Below are 6,535 nucleotides of genomic sequence, written 5' to 3'. Positions count from 1 at the left end.
TAGGATGGCACAGGTGCAGCAGTGTTGATTTCCACGTGATGGCTCATTCTCAGGAAGCGGATCTTCAGAAGGTGATGATTCACCCTTCCATTGGGAACCCGAGACTCTGGACGCGTTAACCAATCTCCCACACACCAGGTCCGCGGCTTTCCCATCCATGACAGTCAAGTTATTCACCGTTTTCTCCCTCAGGGACATGTCCCCATCATCTTCATCATCTATCAGCACAAACTCCTTGAGGTAAACCATTGTCACCCCACGGAGGCTGTGATTCTCCCCTTGTTCATCCAAGGTGTGCCCGTCAACAAAGTTCAGAGTTGAGGTCTCTGTCAGGGTCTCGGGTGCGTCTGTGGAGTTGTCTTCTGGACCCGAATAGGCCAGTGTGTTGGAATCCACAGTCCACATGGAGATCCGTTGAGAGCTGGCGTCCCTCATGCTCAACTTTTGCTCAATGCTGTTGCTTGATGTATTGTTGCTGTTTGTGATCTCCTCCCTCGTGTTGTGAGAGCCGTTGTCTTTAGCGTGGCCTTTTGCAGAGTGCATTTTAAAAGCCACCTTTTGGTCGTCATGGTACACTTGCACACTGCTGCACCCTGTTGGCGAAGAGGGGGCGTTGCTGGGAGACTCTGCTTTTCCTTTTGTCTTCATGTACTTTATTTCTTTTTTGTTTACGCTGCAAAAGGTCACAAAAATAAGCAAAAGTAAGTTATCAACTCTTTAAATAGCATTGCAAAACAAAACAAACTGTTGTAACTGTTGAATTATTTGAGATTTGATTAGTCATTGTTAAAGCTGCTCAGTGCAGGAAATTTAATTTTGAATCACTACTGCCACCTGTGGATGAAAATTGAAAATGCACAAATACAATCAAATTGTACAGATATTTTACGGCAAATTGCTTCATAGAGCAGCTTTAAAACAATAAAAACACGTCTCAGTATTGTTTAAGGCCTGATATCAGTTCCTCAAAGTGATATAATAAGAGAGCAATTGTCTCAGGGTATGTGACCTATACACCATCAAAAATTTTGCATTGTACAATTGAGCTACTCTAATGTTTACTGTCAATGTATTGTTTTTGCACTTTGTCCACTACAATTTGGTGACCTACCTTGTGGACTTAGAAAAGTCCAACAGGGTTATGTGTTTCTGCAAGTTATGTATTTCTGCATTTCTTACAGTGTGCAAGGCATATATGTGGAGCCATATGAGTGATGGTTAAAAATGTACTATTTACTTACATGTATGGAATGTACATTGGTTTGTGAAATGTCCGATTTACTTTCACTGGCAGGAAATGACTAAACATGGACTGTAGGTAGTTTTACGTTCTGATTTACTTGCTTGATGCTTGTTGGGGAACTCTAAAGTAATTTGTGCACTTTGCAGAGCCAAATTCAAATAGCATATTAGTTGTACGCCTTTGGCACATCATCTCAGAGCAAAATACCCTGCTCAAGTTATCTCCACGGGGCCTTGCAAACCAATGTTGCTGAAGTGTGATGCTCGTGAGCAGAACTAAACCTGGAAGCGAGAAGTTCTGATAATTGTTTGAGTCCATTTTGATGGTTTTGTTTTAACAGTTGTATTTTACAGGTGAAGTACTGTATTCTATTCAAGGATCAAAGAAAGTTATTAGAACAGTCTTTGATTCTAAATATAGGGCCTACTTTCTATTTTACATGAATTCCAAGATGTTACTGAAATAAATATCTGTTACAAGGTTTGAAGAAAAAAGTAGATGCAGAAGTAGAAAAATTTGATTAATCGTGATTAATTATGGTAAATTGGGAAATTAATTAGCTTAAAAAATGTAATCGTTTGACAGCACAAAACAATGTCAAACATTCTTTCATTCTAAAGAAAATACTGTTCAATTTTGTGATATAGAGTATGAAATAATAAAAACATTTTATATAAAGATAATTTTGAGGTGGTAAGTGATATATTGGGGGGAAAAAGTAATTATTGGGGCAACAGCTCTTAATACGATGCAGTGCAGCTCTATTCTGAAAAGCAAACTCCAGAACATAATGTATTTTAATTTGATACTTATCACAATTTTAACAAGTCAATTTTGGGACTGGTAAGATAACACAACCCATTTTGTATTTTATGTTATTAACACAGTAGCTCTCATAAGAACATCATGAGCAGAACAAATAGTCATTTACTACCAGTCTCCCTAAATAATTAAACAGTACTGGTACTCTTAAGAGAAGCTTTGCTCCCTAAGGATGACCTCTTTGAGGAGACAGTTGAACTCTGGCAAAGTGTGAAAAAAAAGGAGACATGTGTTCCAGGCACGACACGCAGACATAATGCTGTATATTTTTGAGCATCATATTTGACACAAGACCATTTTCCACTGTGCATGCTAAAAGCGCTCCACACACTGACCTTCTTTCACTTGACTGACTCATAGGCATGACAGAATCAGGACTCTATGAATAAATGATAACAACCATGTACATGAAGCTTGCTCATCTCCACCTTGTGGTTATGGCTCAGAAAAAAATGGCACAATAGCTGAAAAATACAAATGATTTCAAAACATTTTTATCAGTTTGAATTCATTGATATATTTTGAAATGATCTTCTTGATTTTTTTTTTCTGTAGCACAAGAATTTTTCTCTTGCAAAATGTGTTGACTAAATTGTTCAAGAAGCAGTAGAACTGACTTCTCAATAAAACAATTTCAGAAATATACAATTACACGACACACAACAAAATTACCAATACAACAAACTTTACTATATATTTTTTAAATAAAAATCAAATAAGGAAATATTGATCTTGTGAAATCTAGGTTAAAAATCAGTTAAGCAAATTTATGAATAGCAATACTATAACATAAGCCTTGCCTTCCCTTACCTTTGCCCTTAACAAGTCCTTCGCATTTTTTCCGTAACCCCCGCTCAAAATATAATAAATCAAATGGCACAGGAGGTAGAGTGCAGTGTGGCGCTCCTGCAGTTCAAATAACAAACATCACTTTCTAGTCTAGTTGACTTGAGATTCTCTGTACCCGCCCTGACGACTTCATCCTGTACTGTACGCTCTGCTCCCACATTGTAATCCCAGGACGCTCCAATTTTTGACAGATGACTGATCACATCAGTCATAATACAGTCATTAACATGCAATGTCTTTCCTTTATACTATTAATACAGCGTACGATATATATACAAATAAAAATCATGACACTAAGAAAGTTCCATACAAGAAAATGTATTTTTACAAAGAAAAAATGCGAATTGGATTAATAATTAATAGCTATACACACACACACACACACACGCAGGTTTGCCTCTGTGTATTATGAGGACATTTTTTCCAAACCTGTTTAATTGTGTATTACGGGGACACCCCTTTCCGCTAATGCCAGAGAGATGGGACTTGCACCCCAAATTTTTTTTTGGGGTCGTCCAGGGAAATTTCACTTCAAAACTTGAAAAAACTCAACGCACAAAAAAAAGAAAAACCTGAAAAAACAGTAATTATGAGGACATAGATAATGAGCTAAATAAGCCACGCCCATGGCAAAAATGGTAATTATGAGGACCAACTCACATTACAAGGACAAAGTTTACACAACACACAGCAACCATGTCACTGAAGTGACTTGAAAGTTCTGGCATTCTGGCGTTACACAAACTGAAATGACATTGATGTGTAATGACTTACCTGATATAAGGTCGCATTGTTGTGCATAACAATACTGTGAAATGCAAAGTCATACCTGATCCTTGAGCACCATGTTACAACTTTAGGACAGACTGAAACTGGTATGTTAATAAAACAATGCTTCTTATGTGAACAGGTTATCTAGGTCAAGCACATCTTTGTAATGGATAAGTTAGACATGAAACCAGATGCAAAAGAGTCAGTGAACATTGAACATTTTATTCTTTAAAACATGACTACCTCTCATCTTAAAGATGAGCAGTTTTCTAATAGCTCATTACTGGAATACCTTCGGATTTCAGAATTTCTGAAACAGGTTCAATGTAGGAAGTGTCCGAAGTACTGTGAGAATCTGGAACATATTCCTCTGCTGATGAATCCTCACTTGAACTGGATACATCAGCAACCTAATTTTTTAAACAAAAACAATTATTACATACATACAGACATACATATACATATTGTCGCTGTCCTGTGAAAAACACTTCCACCATATTTTCCAGACTATAAAGCGCACCGTGATACAAGCCGTGCCGCCAAGAAGGATCGCTACCGGAGAGCAGCCCGCGACCTAAAAATGGAAACGTGTTTTTCACAGGACAGCAATGATATCCATATATACAGTAGACGCACACATACATGTGCATATATACAGCGGCTCTAAAATTGACACCTGCCGGATGCGGGTTAAAGTTCCTTTTGGCGGGTGGTCATAAATATTTACTAGCTTTACTTCGCTGTTACTTAGTGATGTTACACTCGAAGTAGAAGCTTGAGACAAGTGTCGAGCGCTCGCGGCAGAAGTAGCTCCCGCCATTGATGGGCTAATGTGCTAAAGTTCATTTACCAAAGATAGGTGGTCTTCATCATCAAGCAGTTTTGCATTTTTTTTTTTTTTGCAATCAACGGGATATGTGCCAGATGCTGGAGCAAACTAGAAAAGCATTTAGAACCTTAAGTTTGTGCATATAATGTACTAAAGATTATTATAAATCTAGTCACCACATTTATTCGAAAGATGAGATGAAGCATTTAACAAGAGGGATAGTTAATATGCTTAATCTATGGCATTGCCCCTAAAACGGGTCTTGTGTGATACAGTCCTTCAGTTACAGTAGACGTTTTCTATTTTACTGAGTCAGACAGTCGTTAAGATTGAGACAATTGCTCAACATTTAGCTGCTTGCAACTAAAGACAGCGGTATAAACATGGGTCATAATTTATCCTCTTGACTAAATTATATTCATTCAATGAAAATGCCTGCACTATTAATCCTGGTTGCGTGAAACAAAGATCCATTGCAGATACAAATAACACACAAGATAAAATACCCATCATGCCAGTCCATTCTAGTGCAGCGAAAGGTCCAAAACATAAAGCACATTTATCCAAGCTTGATACAAGTGAATAAACTACCTGATGTTTACACTTCTGTTTAAAAAAAAATAAAAAAATTATAGCGAGTTCACCTCTAAAATCCACCATAAATAAATTAATGGGAAAAAAAGATCACTACAGTGCATAATCTAAATCACCAAACTGCCAACAAATCTTCAATTTGAGATATTTTTAATGTTGACTTGTAGAAATTTTAGTCCCATACAAGCGTATTGTTGGATACAGTATTTTTAACGTCTTGGCAATACACATTGCATAAACAATTGTTGTGATTATATTTGTTAGTTATATAGTTTAGCCCTAGCATCTACTCTACACTCTTCACTCCTAACGTCTTGCTTCTGAAAACTGATTTCAACATCAATATTCAAAAAGAAATCTCGTCACCTGGTCAACTTTGTCTGTGACAGCTACGTCTTCAGCTATGTCTTCAGGTTGTGCGTCAGTTCAAACCTGGTACACATGAAGAAAAAAATACATATAAAATTCAATTCTTAGTAATACACAAGACTGTACCTGTGCATGTACACAGTTACAGTACATACAGAACAATGAATAGGTTAAAGTATTGTGAATGCAAACTCATTTTATTTGCCATTACAAAAATAAATAAATAAATCCTTCTGCACTACAGGTTTGTGTAAATTGGTGACGTCTATTTTTCACAATGAAACAAAAACAAGAAAATACACAGTCCTCAGAGAATCCATACCTGACCAGAGTATGAATTGTGAGGACTGTATGTGTAACTCCAAGCCCTGAAAACTTATTTTACACTCACAGTGTATAAATACACTGTCCTCAGAGTGTCAGTTATTCACAACTACGACATTGTGAGGACTGTGTATCTTGCGAGGGCTGCACAGTATTGACAAAACATGCGACATGGGTGTTTTATACAGTGATGGAGATTATTTAAGCATTTAACACATACCTAAAAAAAAAGATCTATCCATATACATATATATACACATACATATAGATATATATACTGTATACATAGCGAGACAGACAGACAGACATAGCGAGATGGACAGAGCGAGACAGATAGATATAGAAAATAAAGATAGAGATAAAGATAAAGAGATCTTTATAATCCAAAGAAAGAAATGCATGTTAATGCGGAAAAATAAGCATGCTCATTGTGATCTAATCTTATCCAATTAAGTTATTTTTTGTTAGTAATGCCCCTCGATACGGTTCTCTCGTATGGCGATGCGCAATTCAGGTAGTCTCTGATTGGTCAAAGTCAGACTAAAGTATACAATACAATATTCATTTGTTGCATGTCTTTGCAATACACATATTGCATGAGCCATTCGTGCGACAAGATATTTTTTTATATATTGTGCCAACGTCTTGCTTCTGAAAAATGTATTTCAACATCAACATTCAAAAAGAAATCTAGTCACCTGGTCAACTTGGTCTGTGACAGCTATGTCTTCAGG

The sequence above is a fragment of the Vanacampus margaritifer genome, chromosome 3, assembly GCF_051991255.1.
Source record: "Vanacampus margaritifer isolate UIUO_Vmar chromosome 3, RoL_Vmar_1.0, whole genome shotgun sequence".
NCBI classification, from domain to species: domain Eukaryota; kingdom Metazoa; phylum Chordata; class Actinopteri; order Syngnathiformes; family Syngnathidae; genus Vanacampus; species Vanacampus margaritifer.
The sequence above is the reverse complement of the archived record's forward strand: the minus strand, read 5'-3'. Positions refer to the sequence as shown.